At 44.9% G+C, this 13,433-nt stretch overlaps 1 long non-coding RNA gene across 2 annotated transcripts in view; it reads right to left on the reverse strand.

Annotated features, from left to right (window-relative positions):
* The window catches only part of LOC138741611 (uncharacterized), a 123,915-nt gene extending 113,839 nt beyond the window's left edge, over nt 1–10,076 (reverse strand). The window contains exon 1 of one of the 2 annotated variants that reach the window (XR_011343608.1): nt 9,804–10,076. This is a non-coding gene — a long non-coding RNA (uncharacterized lncRNA). The remainder of the gene's footprint in view (nt 1–9,803) is intronic. The other variant, XR_011343607.1, reaches the window with a different exon arrangement.
* Nucleotides 10,077–13,433: the final 3,357 nt, after the last annotated feature.

Consider the following 13,433-nt stretch of genomic DNA (forward strand, 5'->3'; position numbering starts at 1 on the left):
CAAGCTGCTCTTTCTCCTCACCTCCTGCCCCCAGGATATCAACAGATGGTTCTGTCGCTGGCACTTCCTTTCGAATTTGCGAAGCCCAAAACTTTACATGTGTTATTTGAAAGGTGTCTTCAAGGAAAAGACTCTTTTAATGCTGGAATGAATCCTTTTGAGACACAACCCATTGAAGTAAGGGCTGAAAAGAAAAGTTAGAAATGACCTGCTAACTTCACCGACCATCAATTCTTTTATATTGTCCATTTCCCAGTATTAATCTTGCCTACCCAATGAATGTTGTCATACATAAAGGCCCATCCCCAATCTGTAAGCGCACAATTCAAGTAATTTTTTTAATCTTTGTGTCTTCAAATATAAATAAGCAACAACTTGCATTTATTACATACCTACATGAATACACCATGGTTACAGGCCATTTCGGCCCATTACGCCCAACTGACCTACCCCCTTGGTATGTTTAAACCAGAGCCTCCAGGGAAGTCCATGCAGAACATACACACAGTGTGGATTCAAACCCCTGATGCTGGCGCTGTAAACACGTTGCACAAACCCTGTCAACCAATTTTATTGATTGCAATAAAATATGCCAAGTACTTAACATGTACCTGTGCACTCTGGAAGTAGGTTTCTCCTCTTGGCTAATGAAGGATGTCAGTAGCCATGATCGAGAACGGCCCCGTGCTGATCATCACCTGTCACAAAATCCTGTCCATTTATCATCATCCACTGTCCTCTGATACCAAGCCAACTTTTGACCTGGTTTACTAATTTAGTATTAATTCACGAATCATTCTCTTCTCTCAAAACCCAATTAAATTTCATCATCATTATGCGCCTTCCAAATGGGTCCAACTCGTGACTATTTTCCATTCACTAGTTTCTTTAGATAATTAATGTGAACCATAATGCCTGACATGTTTAGAAATCCACATTGACCACCTTTAGGCCTTAGCATCCCATTAAATGTTTTACACATTTGCCCATGACCATTATCAGACTAATTGGACAATAATCTCCAGCTCACGCCTCTGCATTTTAATGGCAATCGATAATCAACTCAAGTTCTCGGATTGGACCCTTGGCTTTACAGAGCTCTGCAGAATTAACCTTTCCCTTGCTCTGGATTCTGAGTGTGTTTGAGTCTGTACTAATGACTGCTTAACACTTAACTCTGTTAAACAATGCCAGATTTCAGATTTATTGTCAGAGTACATACATGACATCACATACAGCCCTGAGATTCTTTTTTTCCACAGGTGAGGCAGAATTATCACTTACTGATGGTGCAAAAATAATTGTACACAAGGTAAACATGTCAACAAATAAAGAACTGTAAACAGATAATGAATGTAAACAAACTGACTGTGTAGTTCAGAGAGAACAAAGAAAATCAATAAAGTGCCCAAGTAAGAGTCCTTAAATGAGTCTCTGATTGAGTTTGCCATTGAGGAGTCTGATGGTGGAGGGGTAGCAGCTGTTCCTGAACCAGCTGGCGCATCTTGTAGCACCGAGACTTCTTTCCTGATGGTAGCAGTGAGAACAATACTTGATCTGGGTGGTGAGGGTCTTTGATAAATGCTGCTGCTCTCCGATGGCAACGTTCCCTGTAGATGTTCTCAATAGTGGGGATTTACATTATGGGTTACTTTACTCAAAATTTACTTTATAAATTTCCACTTAAACTTGGATAAGCTTCTCACCCATTAGAGAATGTAAGAAAAGTTTGGAACATAAAAAAAGGAAAATTATGGTCTTGTTTCAATGTGATTTTAAATTTCCAAATGCTGATCTAGTTTCCAATTCAATCCTTCTGCGTGTGCTCAGGGCCGATCTACAGAGCTGGAGGATACACATAGACTGTCCTTGATGTTACCAGTAACTCATCTTTCCTAGTTGGTTCCCTCGTATGTGCAAGGTCTGACTGGCTTTGTTGAGTTTTATACCTGTAGAGTTCATTCTATTATTTTGTCAACATACATTGGATGTAGATGCTTTAGAGAGGATGCAGAGGTGATTTACCAGGAGGTTGGCTGGATTGGTGATGAAAGATCCGAGATGACATAATAGAGTATATGAAGGGCTGAGATAGGATGGACAGGCAGCACCTTTTCTTCTCTAGGTAATAAACTGTAGCAAGTATCAGGAGGCATCTGCTTTCAGTAAGTGGAGGGAAGTTTAGGGAATCTGTCAGGGGTAAGTGCTGGGTGCCTGGAATGCATTGCTGGGGGTGGTGGTGGAGGCTGGTACAATAGAGTCATTTAAAAGATTCTTCATTAGTTCATATACTTTGGACATGCCAGAGCCTTGAAAAATACTGGAATGAAGTAGTTCAAACTTTTTCTGTACTTTTTAAAGTTAATTTTAAGCCTAATCCTTTAACTGCCTGGCTTGGTATTGTTGGAGAGAGTGGCGTCACTCTAACCGCATCTGATTCATATGTATTAGCTTTTACTTCTCTGATGGCTGAGTGGGTGGTGTTGCTCAGATGGAGGGCCGTTACCCCGCCTCATCACACTCATGGCTCTGTGACCACATGTCATGTTTAAATTTAGAGAGGATTCAATGCTCAATTTCCAATTTAAATTTTCAAACACTGTGGGAACCTTTTATAAATTATTTTCTTATTTGATTCGAATGCAGAAGTGTTGACTAATAAGATCATTTATCACTTTGAGCAAGAACTCTTCTTGCCAAACAGCTTCATTTTTTTGGTAGTGGGTTTAGATCTTCTTTATATAATACACTATTACTGTAATAGAATTTGTTTAATTGACAATATGGGTACCTTGGATGGACTGGGCTGATCGAGGTGTCATGTAGTATTTTTTAAAATTTTAATATCTGTTCTTTGCATTCTGTATTTTTCAATGTGAAACTTCAATTTCAATAAAAATATTGAAAAAGAAAAAAGATTCTTTGACAGACACATCAATGTTAGGAAGATAGAGGGTTATAGGTATGAGTTGGGGAATTGATAGAGAGGTATAGATGTGAGTTGGGGAAGGATTGGATTGTTGAAGAATATGTTCACATTGTTAACCTGCACTGTGCTGTAATCAAATCAAGTTTACTGTCATCCGATTACACAAGTACAACCCTATGAGACTGCATTCTCCGGTCCTCGGTGCAAAACACACACACAACCAGATGTAACGCACGTACAGCCAGACAATGCTCGTGGATGGCAAGTATTCATATATACAAATAAATAAATATTGTTTCATGAATATGAGAGTCTTGGATGGTCAGTGTCAACAGTCCCTTTGGTCATTCAGCATTCTCACTGCCCATGGAAAGAAGCTGATCCTCAGCCTAGTGGTGTTTTCTTTGACCCTCCTGGATCTCTTCCCCAATGGGAGCAACTGAAAGATGCTGTGTGTGGGGTGGAAGGAGGTCCTCCATGATTTTGCCCACCATCTTCAGACAACGATCCTGGTAGATCATGTCGATGGGTGGGAGGGAGCCCTGAGTTCTGTATTCTATGTTCTAATGTGAACTGAGATTATTTTGATCCTTATTCCATCAGCTTGACCATGTGTCTCTTACCCGTTTCGTTCCTGTCAAACGCCAGTCTTTATTAGGATCCTCCTTCCTCAACCCCATCCTTTTGTTTCTACCTTCGCTACTTTGACTTCTTGCGAGGACCTGCAATACCCCCTTTGGGACTAGCACAGACAAGGGGAGATGGTTTAATTTGCTAATTTCCAGAGATGCAGAAGAACCGGTAGTTTCACATATCAACCCCTTGCAGCACTCAGCCAATTTTCTGACCTCCTTTTGTCATTTCACTCCAGATGTTATCTTTTTGTGTTCCTCTGAGGATACGTTATGAAGACACAGTTTATATCCCACCGGTGACATGACATGATAATTCATGAAATGAAAAAGTCACCAATGAGCCATGGTTGGGGCCAGTAGGTGAATATAAATCACAGTTCTCAGGACTGCACAATTAATTCTGCTCAGCCCATGATTTAAAATTAACTCAGCACAGCATTGGCTAAGCACAACTGAGTAATGAGGCAAAAAGAATGTGTCTAATGGTGCATTATATTCTTTGGAGACTTCCGGCCAATGCAGCTGCAGGCTCTGAGTGCTAATTAGCCCATGTTGGTGTGAAAAAGATTATGATATTTAAACATACACTTCAAATTCATTTTGCTAAGAAATGTTATGCAGAAATTATGGTTTGATTACATAGTTTTCATAAATCAACAGTAGCAGATCAAGAACATGCCAACCTTTTGTGCCTTGACGCAGAAATGGTTGTTAAAATTGTTTACCTATCTGCCACCCTTTTCACCTCCTTCCTGAAAAATTCCCTTCCATTCCCAAAGTATCCGATCATTATGTCAGGGGAATTCCCATTGCATCTTGCTGTAGCCACATGTTAATATGTTGAAATTAATTTCCTCTCAGGGAGATGTCACACAGTCATTAATTCCCTGCATTTTTAGCAGGTCAGCATCTGTACCAATGTAACAATGCAAACGTAATAGATCCGTGCTCAGAATTAATGAGCTTCTTGGAATCTCACGTACCCTTGCTGATGTCTGTAATTTCATAATGACAGGTAGAAAGTGAAAGTGTCCCTTTGACCTTCCCATTTGGATGAGGAAGATTTCTGTCTTTAATCCTGAGGAGCAGAGGACAAGGCATTCACCTTGTCGGGTGGTTGTGAAGGATCCCCTTGACATTACCTTGCAGATATCTCAGCTACAGCTGATCAAGGACTGTAAGGACAGACTAAGCAGGCAGGCCCTGTACACTATGGAGTTCAGAAGGAAAAGAGGCAATTTCACCAAGGCAGACTCATTTCAAAAGGAATCTCAGGGTTGTATGTGATGTCATGGATGTATTCTGACAATAAATCTGAAATCAGGTTTCTCAAGTGGCTCGGCTGGATAGATGCAAGGACAATGTTTCCGATGGGCAGATTATTTAAAATAGGGGCTTGGCTATTCAGGACAGAGGTAACTTCCACCTGGAATTATCCACCCAAGAGGGCTGTAGAACCTTGGCCACACAGTTTATTGAAGCCAGAGGTCAAAAGAGCCAAGTGAATTGTGCGAGGCCAGTTTGTGTGGTGGTTAGTGCAACATTATGACAGTCCCAGTGACCTGGATTCCAACCTGTTAATGTTTATATGTTCTCGCCATGACCGCAGAGGGTTTCTCGAGGTGCTCGGGTTTCCTTCCAAGTTCCAAAGATGAACAGTGTGTAGTGTGAATAAAAGTTCTCACAACTGGAGGGAGAACAAACGCTTCTGTCTTCTTCGGAAAGTTCTGGTTTTGGGCGGGAAACCAGGGTTATTTGGCAGGTGGGGGCGGGGCCATCCCTCAGCACAACACCCTACCAGTCAATCCCACTTCTCTGCATGGGGTGAGTAGTTTAATTGGTCACATGGGTGGACTTGTGCGGTGTGCGTTCGAGGACCAAAAGGACCTTTTAATCTCGAAATTAAATCAAAAATATGGGGCTAATGCTGGATGTTAACACTGAGTTAAAAGGTCAGCCATGATTTTATTGGTGGGGGAAGGGAAAGGTCAAGTAGCCAACTCCTGCTTCTCATATCTTCATCTTCTTATCTGTTGAAAATTAAGGATGGCCCCTCCACTAATAACATAGGAGAGGCAAAAATGCAAGGGTTCCTGGACCATTTAGCTGAAGATCAGTGGTTTGGGAAGCACTGAAGGCATTATCAGGACCACTGCAGTTAAACAGGAAAGACTGCATATTGGGGTTGGAGTGCAGTGCACCAATGTACTGGAGAAACTCAGCAAGGAATGACCAACATACTGGAGGGACTCAGCAGGGAACGACCAACGTACTGGAGAAACTCAGCAGGGAATGGCCAATTGTTGCAGAGAAAGAATCAATTATCAACACCAGGGTAACGCTTTGGAAGAGTTTTATTTGCAAGATATCTTGGAGAGCAGGTCCAGCACCCAGTCTGAGCTTGCTCTGCTCACAGCCAGTTTTAGTAGAGTTTATATACAATAAATGGCAGTGCATTCCTGCACGTGGGCTTCCTGTTGTGGTCAACATGACAATAGTTTCTCATTGTCAACATTTGGCAATAATTTAATTATTGTTTCACACAAAGCTTATCATGTCTGCAGATAAATGTATCTGCACATAAATCGCAACCTTGAGGTTCACTGCCTCCATTTAAGCAATATGTAACTGACTCTTGTATGTTCTTGTAAGCAACTTATGGGTGAACCCTTAACCCTTTGTGTTCAGATTTTCCTCCACACCAATGTACAGGAGACACTCAGCAGGGAACGACCAACATACTGGAGACACTCAGCATGGAACGATCAACGTACTGGAGAAACTCAACAGGGAATGACCAAAGTACTGGAGAAACTCAGCGGGGAACGACCAACGTACTGGAGACACTCAGCGGGGAATGACCAACGTACTGGAGAAACTCAGTGGGTTACCAACATACTGGAGACACTCAGCAGGGAACGACCAACGTACTGGAGAAATTCAGCAGGGAACGACCAACGTACTGGAGAAACTCAGCAGGGAACGACCAACGTACTGGAGAAACTCAGCAGGGAACGACCAACGTACTGGAGAAACTCAGTGGGTTACCAACGTACTGGAGAAACTCAGCGGGGAACAACCAACGTACTGGAGAAACTCAGTGGGTTACCAACGTACTGGAGAAACTCAGCGGGGAACAACCAACGTACTGGAGTCTCTCAGCAGGGAACGACCAACATACTGGAGAAACTCAGCAGGGAACGACCAACGTACTGGAGAAACTCAGCGGGGAACGACCAACGTACTGGAGAAACTCAGCGGGGAATGACCAACGTACTGGAGACACTCAGCGGGGAATGACCAACATACTGGAGACACTCAGCAGGGAACGACCAACGTACTGGAGAAACTCAGCAGGGAACGACCAACGTACTGGAGAAACTCAGTGGGTTACCAACGTACTGGAGAAACTCAGCGGGGAACAACCAACGTACTGGAGAAACTCAGTGGGTTACCAACGTACTGGAGAAACTCAGCGGGGAACAACCAACGTACTGGAGTCTCTCAGCAGGGAACGACCAACATACTGGAGAAACTCAGCAGGGAACGACCAACGTACTGGAGAAACTCAGCGGGGAACGACCAACGTACTGGAGAAACTCAGCGGGGCAGGCAGCATCTCTAGGAATTAAAGGGGAACCAAGGATTTGGCCTGAGCCCTTCATCAAGATATGAGCAAAAAGCAGGCAGGTGCCTGAATAAAATGGTAAGGAAGAGAAGGGAGAAGAGGAGGGAAGAGCAGGGGAGCAGCACAGGCTAACGGGTAAGAGGTCATGGATCGATAGGTGTGGGGTAGAGATCAAAAAGATGGGGCAATAATGGGAGAGCGTAGCTTTCTGCATGAAGAGGGAGCTGGGAAAGGAAACAGGGAGAAAGAAAGAGGGACATCCAGGGAGGGATTTAACGGCAATGGGAGATGTTGATGTTAATGCTGTCTGGCTGGGGAGTGCACAGATGAGGTATTAGGTGTTGACAATCTGCAGCAAGTTCCAAGGCATTAATGAATTGCCAGGTATGAAAATGTCATGTCAAGGAGCACTCAGAACACAGGAGCATCAGGAACAGAGCTGATGTCAGAGCAAACAGCACTGGGCAGGGATGCAACATGCAGACTCCAGGAGGGTCTCAGGTGCAGGGCCATGTTCATTTGTGGTGTCTGTGAACACAGGGAATGTTGAACGGGTAGGGTGTATGTGTCTGTATGTGTGTGAGTGAGTGTATGTGTGTGAGTGTGTGTGTGTGTGTGTGTGTGTGGGTGTGTGTGGGTGTGTGTGTGTGTGTGTGGGTGTGTGGGTGTGTGTGTGTGTGTGTGTGGGTGTGTGTGGGTGTGTGTGGGTGTGTGTGGGTGTGTGGGTGTGTGTGTGTGTGTGTGTGAGTGAGTGAGTGTGAGTGTGTGTGTGTGTGTGTGAGTGCGCCATTGGCGTCAGAATTGCAAAGAGCTGCTAAGAATTTTATTTCCCTCACAAGTCGCGGTGATCCTCACCACACTGTCTGAAAAATATGGGGTTCCTGGGGAACATTTCAAAACAAACAGGCTAGGTTTGAGTGACCCAAGGACATAGTAGGGGGAGGGGTGGGGGGGTTGGAAAGACCGGAGGAGGGGGGACAACCTATTTTTGTTCCCTGAATTTCACCACTGTCTCACCTGGTGTTTTACCACGAAGACAGGGGTAAAGTCCACACCTTTCAATTCCGCCACTGACCAGAGGACAGTCGTGGGTCACACCTGAGTTTTAGGGGTGAGGGTGGAGAGGTGATTGTTAATACAGTTACCATCTGTTCACAGAGCAGTCCTCAGCCTGTTGAGTTTGATTGAATTGTTAAGAATGGAGAGAACAGAAGGTCCTGTGGTTGCGGGATGAAGCCCAGGAACAATTTCATTGCCAGGAAGCCAAGCATGGGAAGTTGGAGGAGGTAAAAATAGCTGTGAACTGATTTGGAGTTGGTGCAGCAAAATTAACTTGACATGCAATGTAAGTGAAGCGAAAGCAGAGCTGAGGATATTGTCAGTCCATCCTCTCTCTGCTGTCTGTCTTTTGACGTGGCAGCTCCAATGATACATCCACATCTCTTCGTCAGGGGAAGTAAAATGCCACGCAGGCTGTGGTCCTCTCATCACCTCCTCGGTCTTCCCGTCACCTCCACTGGTTCTCCTGTCACCTCCCCTGGTCCTCCCGTCGTCTCTCCTGGTCCTCCTGTCACCTCCCCTGGAACTCCTGTCACCTCCCTTCCTTATTCCCTGCCTTTGCCCACAAGTCACAGATTCTCCCCTTCAAAAACATTGTAGTAATATATAGGCCATTTTCTTGTTAAAACAATATGTTGCCCTAAGGCCACATCCCAATTTTATCTCTGAGTGGTTTAAAACAAATGAGTCTTTTGGCAGCTCTCCCTAAGGATTCTGCAAACAATAAAGAGTTTGTATAATGTGAAAAAATAAATATGTCCCTGCTCCTTGGCACAGATAAACTGGCCCGTGAGGGGATGCTTTAATATCTCCCAGGCACCTCATTTCATGTCAACAGAATTTTTATTGTTCTTGATCAGGTGGAATAAACCATGCTAGATGACCCCCTCAGTCAGGAGTTGTCGGGAAGTGTCTGAATTCTTGCTCCTGACTAAAGTGGCTGCTAACAAATGAGTCTGCTCGCAGACTCGGGCCTCTGTAGGGAAAAAAAAGGTCACCTAAAAAATCTGGAGATGACCAAGGGGTAGATGAAGTGCGTCTCCATTTATCGGATGTAGCACATCAAATGACTCAAAGACTTGTTGACTCAAATCAAGGTTATTATTAACGAAAGACTAGAGCGTAGTCCATCGAGGTTGACCAGTCCAGACTGACCTGGATCTGGTGAGGTGCGCTCTTTATGACCTGCCAGCAGGTGTGGCTACGGCTCTCAGCCAATCACTATTACCATATGCAAATATGTACAAATATATACAGTGGTGATAAGATCCCATAATTTCACATGATGCCATATCCCACAGAAAGATCACAAAGCTTTTCATAGACAATTAATTATTTCAAAATGGTGGCACTGTGTGGGTTACAAAATCCCCTCAGCAATTCGAGAAACACTTTAAAGATCTCCTGAAGCACATCTCTGTCCCTCATAAGATGCCCTTGTTCCCATTCTGCCGCAGCCTCACTGTGCCAGCTGTCACCGTTCTTATGGAGTGACAAGTCTGAAAGGCCACATTCCAGCTAAGAAACAACAGATCACACAGAGCCAAGTTACCTTGCTACGGTTCTGAAGCTTGTCATGAGGATTTTCACTTATAAATTCATGGTCGTCACCCATATGTGGAAAAAGGGATTATCTTCTCTGTTTAGCTTGAGAGACACAAATCCATAAGAATACAGATTCCATGTCTGACACGGGGATCCTCTCAAACATCTCCTCCCCAAGGTCAAGGAGCAGCTCCCTAACTCATGGTCTGAATCCTGCTCCTCTTAAACCTCAGCAGGACTTCACAGTACAACAGCTCAAGGAAAAATGTAGGGCCTTTGTTGACCTCACCAAAGCCCTTGACACCATTAACTGGGGTGGGGGGGGGGGGGGGGGAATGGATTGTGAAGCACCCTCCTATTCAATTTCTTCTGCATCTTACACCTGCTGCATGATGGTGTGTAAGACTGATACCAACGAAGGAATCCAACACAGAACCAATCTCAATGTCAAGCAAAGCTATGTCATCGTCGCACCCCCTCCCTCCAACACTTCTCCATTTCTCTCACTGCAATAAGCTGTAGTACAGTTAATACTCTGAATGAATGGGAAACTGATTATCTCACACAAAACTGTGGCAAGGTCACTGTCTGCTCCCTGATTCCTTAGTGTTTAACTCCCTGATCATACTGAGGGTCTAAAACTGGGAACACGGGGTCACCGCTGGAATGGACGGGAGGCTGCGGGAGTCCAGGAGGCGAATCCATGGACTCTTGGTGACTCTGAAGGGAATCTCTTTTGCTTCTCTTTTTCTCATTGGTGGGGGGTGCCAGGATAGGGGGGGTTTCCTTACTGCAAGTGAATTTATGTCCATTTTGAATCTTGACCTGTGTTAACCACACTCATGAATCAAGATCACTCCATCCTCAGATACCTTGTGTCTAAAGCAAACCCGCCATTTAATGTTTAATTTTGAGCACAGTAACAGGCCCCTCAGCCACCCAAATACATCATGCTTTTGGAATGCAGGAAGAAACCAAAGGAACCACACGCAGACACAGGGAGAAGGTATAAACTCTACAGTCAGCATATTGTTAACTTGTTCACCGAAGACATGGCCTTACACTCAACATCCATCAGATAGAGGTGATTTTCTAATCTGTTCCTCAGCACCACCCTGTCTTCCAACACCAAGGCCCTGGATCACCAGGACCATTTCTCGTAGTTTACAAATATTGATGATAAACTTCAGCACCACCTTGTGTTTGAAGATCAAGAGCTCAGATGCAGGTCAAACCCATCCATTGGGGGCAGAATTGACCCTGCCTTTGATTATAATTCTGAGATCTGACCTACCCATAATGGACACCTCAAGGCACCAATCAAAAAGTCCCCAAAAGCCACTGGAGGTATTTGTGAACCAACGTCAAAGTCCTCTCCAGACCAGCATCACAAGGATTAAGGCGCGTGATAGGGAACCACTTGCTGGTAACCAGACCCCAAAACAGATGGTCTTTCCTGAGCTCCAACACAAGAAGAGATCTCCAGGTGGAGGGAGGAAAAGACTGAATCCTCGGAGGCTGTGAGGGTGCAGGGAATAGAATCCAAGTGTTCCAGGAGTGAGAACCACGAACCTTGGAAACATGTTAATGGTAAAAATGTGGAATTTACTTTCAAACGGGGAACAGATAGGAAACAGGAAGCAATGTTCTCGCATGCAAACTGATCTTGCGATCGGGCAGGTTACCTGAGCCAAGTACTCAGGAAAGGTATCTGAACTACTCGGGAGTTAAAGCTACCAGAAGCTGCCACCCCTCGTCCAATACAGGATTGTATGGATTAAAGAAGTTACCTGGATACAGATTGAAATGAATGAGTTAAACCAGGTGAACATGCCCAGACTGAGCCTCTACCCATATAGCACATGCCACACAGCTGGCCATCCAGCCCTGCCCACGCTTCACAGCCAAGAGCGTGCTCCGAACAACAGAGAACTCACTTTCACAACACCTGGGGGGCAAGAGGCCAGCTCAGGTTCAAGTCATGTAACTTCAGGTGAGGTGGATGACCAAACGGAAGGACATGTCAGCTATGGGCAGATGTGATATTGATGTTCAGGGCGGAAGGTGTCCTTCAACCTATGACCTGTTGACCAGTGAGCTGATCCTCTGCGTAACAGCCTTCTTGAAGAGTTGGATCATCCCTATTTGCTCCTGATATAATTGTGGCCCCATGACCAAATGGGACAGAATTGAGTGCATTGAGTCTATTCACCGAGGAGAGTGGACCTTGCCCCAAACTGCCTCCACCAGGCATCTGCCAGCCCTTTGTAGAAGCGTGTCCAGTTCCAAGGTTGGTTGCATCAGATGTCTCAGACCCCACAGGGCAGGAGTGGAAGCAAGTGCTCCATGACTCCAGGCTACTTGAGGACAAAGGACCAATGGTTTTACAAATACAATGATTTATTTGAATTCATCTATTCCTGGCAATCAGCGGCCCCATCAGACTCCTCAACAATCAACTTAATCAGGGACTTATTTAAGGACCCTTACTTGTTTCATTTCCCCAAACGTGTGGCTGATGGAAGAGGGTTGGTAAGTGGTGTGCCTCCATAATCTGGTCACTGATGGCTCAGGTCCCTGGCTTCTTTCTGCTCCTCCACAGGGCTTAGCTCGCATTTTGTCACCTGGTTTCACACACGTCAGCAAAAATAACCTGAACATTGTGCACCTCTTTCTTTAGGAGGATGTGAGTGAAGAAACAGGACTGATCAGTTCCAGCTTTTGATGCACAGAGAGATCAGAACAAGTTATTTGGAGTAGGTTGTGTTGTGATCAATTCCACTGCCTGCCGAACTGAGCCCATCCCCAATGCTGGGATGTGACCTTCACTCAGTGGCAGCTGTGCACACATGATGTTACGATCAGCAGCGTCCACGTCTCGCCACCAGCTGAGACTGTAGCTCCCACTGGAAGAGAGCAGCAAATGACAGGAAACCAAACCTGCAGCCAATTGTCCAGGGACATGATATAAAGGGGCTTTGTTCTGACATCAATCTGTCACACACAGCATCTGTCAGCTTCAAATTTCCAAACCCATTATTGTTTGGCACATCACTGATCACAGCTCTTTTATTTTTATGCTCATCAACTGTTCATTCTGATCTCTGCCTCACTGATTACCCCACAGTTTCAAATCACAGTCACTCATGGCACAGAAAACCAGTAGGTCAGACCATGCCACAGAGGCACGCACACACACACACACACACACACACACACACACACACACACACACACACACACACTCACACACACACACACACACACACACATGCACACACACAGATACACACACACGCACACAAACAGATACACACAAATACACACACACAAATACTCACACACACACACACACACGCACACATACACACTCAGATACACACACACGCACAGAAACAGATACACACAAATACACACACACAGATACCCCCACACGCACACACACTCACATGCGCGTGCACACACAAGCACATGCACACACACACACAAACATACACACACAAACAGATACACACACAAATGCGCACACACACTCACAAATACTCACACACACACACAGACACATACGCACACATTCTCACATACACAGATACAAACACACATGCACACACACACAGAGACATACATAGACACACAC

The sequence above is a fragment of the Narcine bancroftii genome, chromosome 8, assembly GCF_036971445.1.
Source record: "Narcine bancroftii isolate sNarBan1 chromosome 8, sNarBan1.hap1, whole genome shotgun sequence".
In the NCBI taxonomy this organism is placed as follows: domain Eukaryota; kingdom Metazoa; phylum Chordata; class Chondrichthyes; order Torpediniformes; family Narcinidae; genus Narcine; species Narcine bancroftii.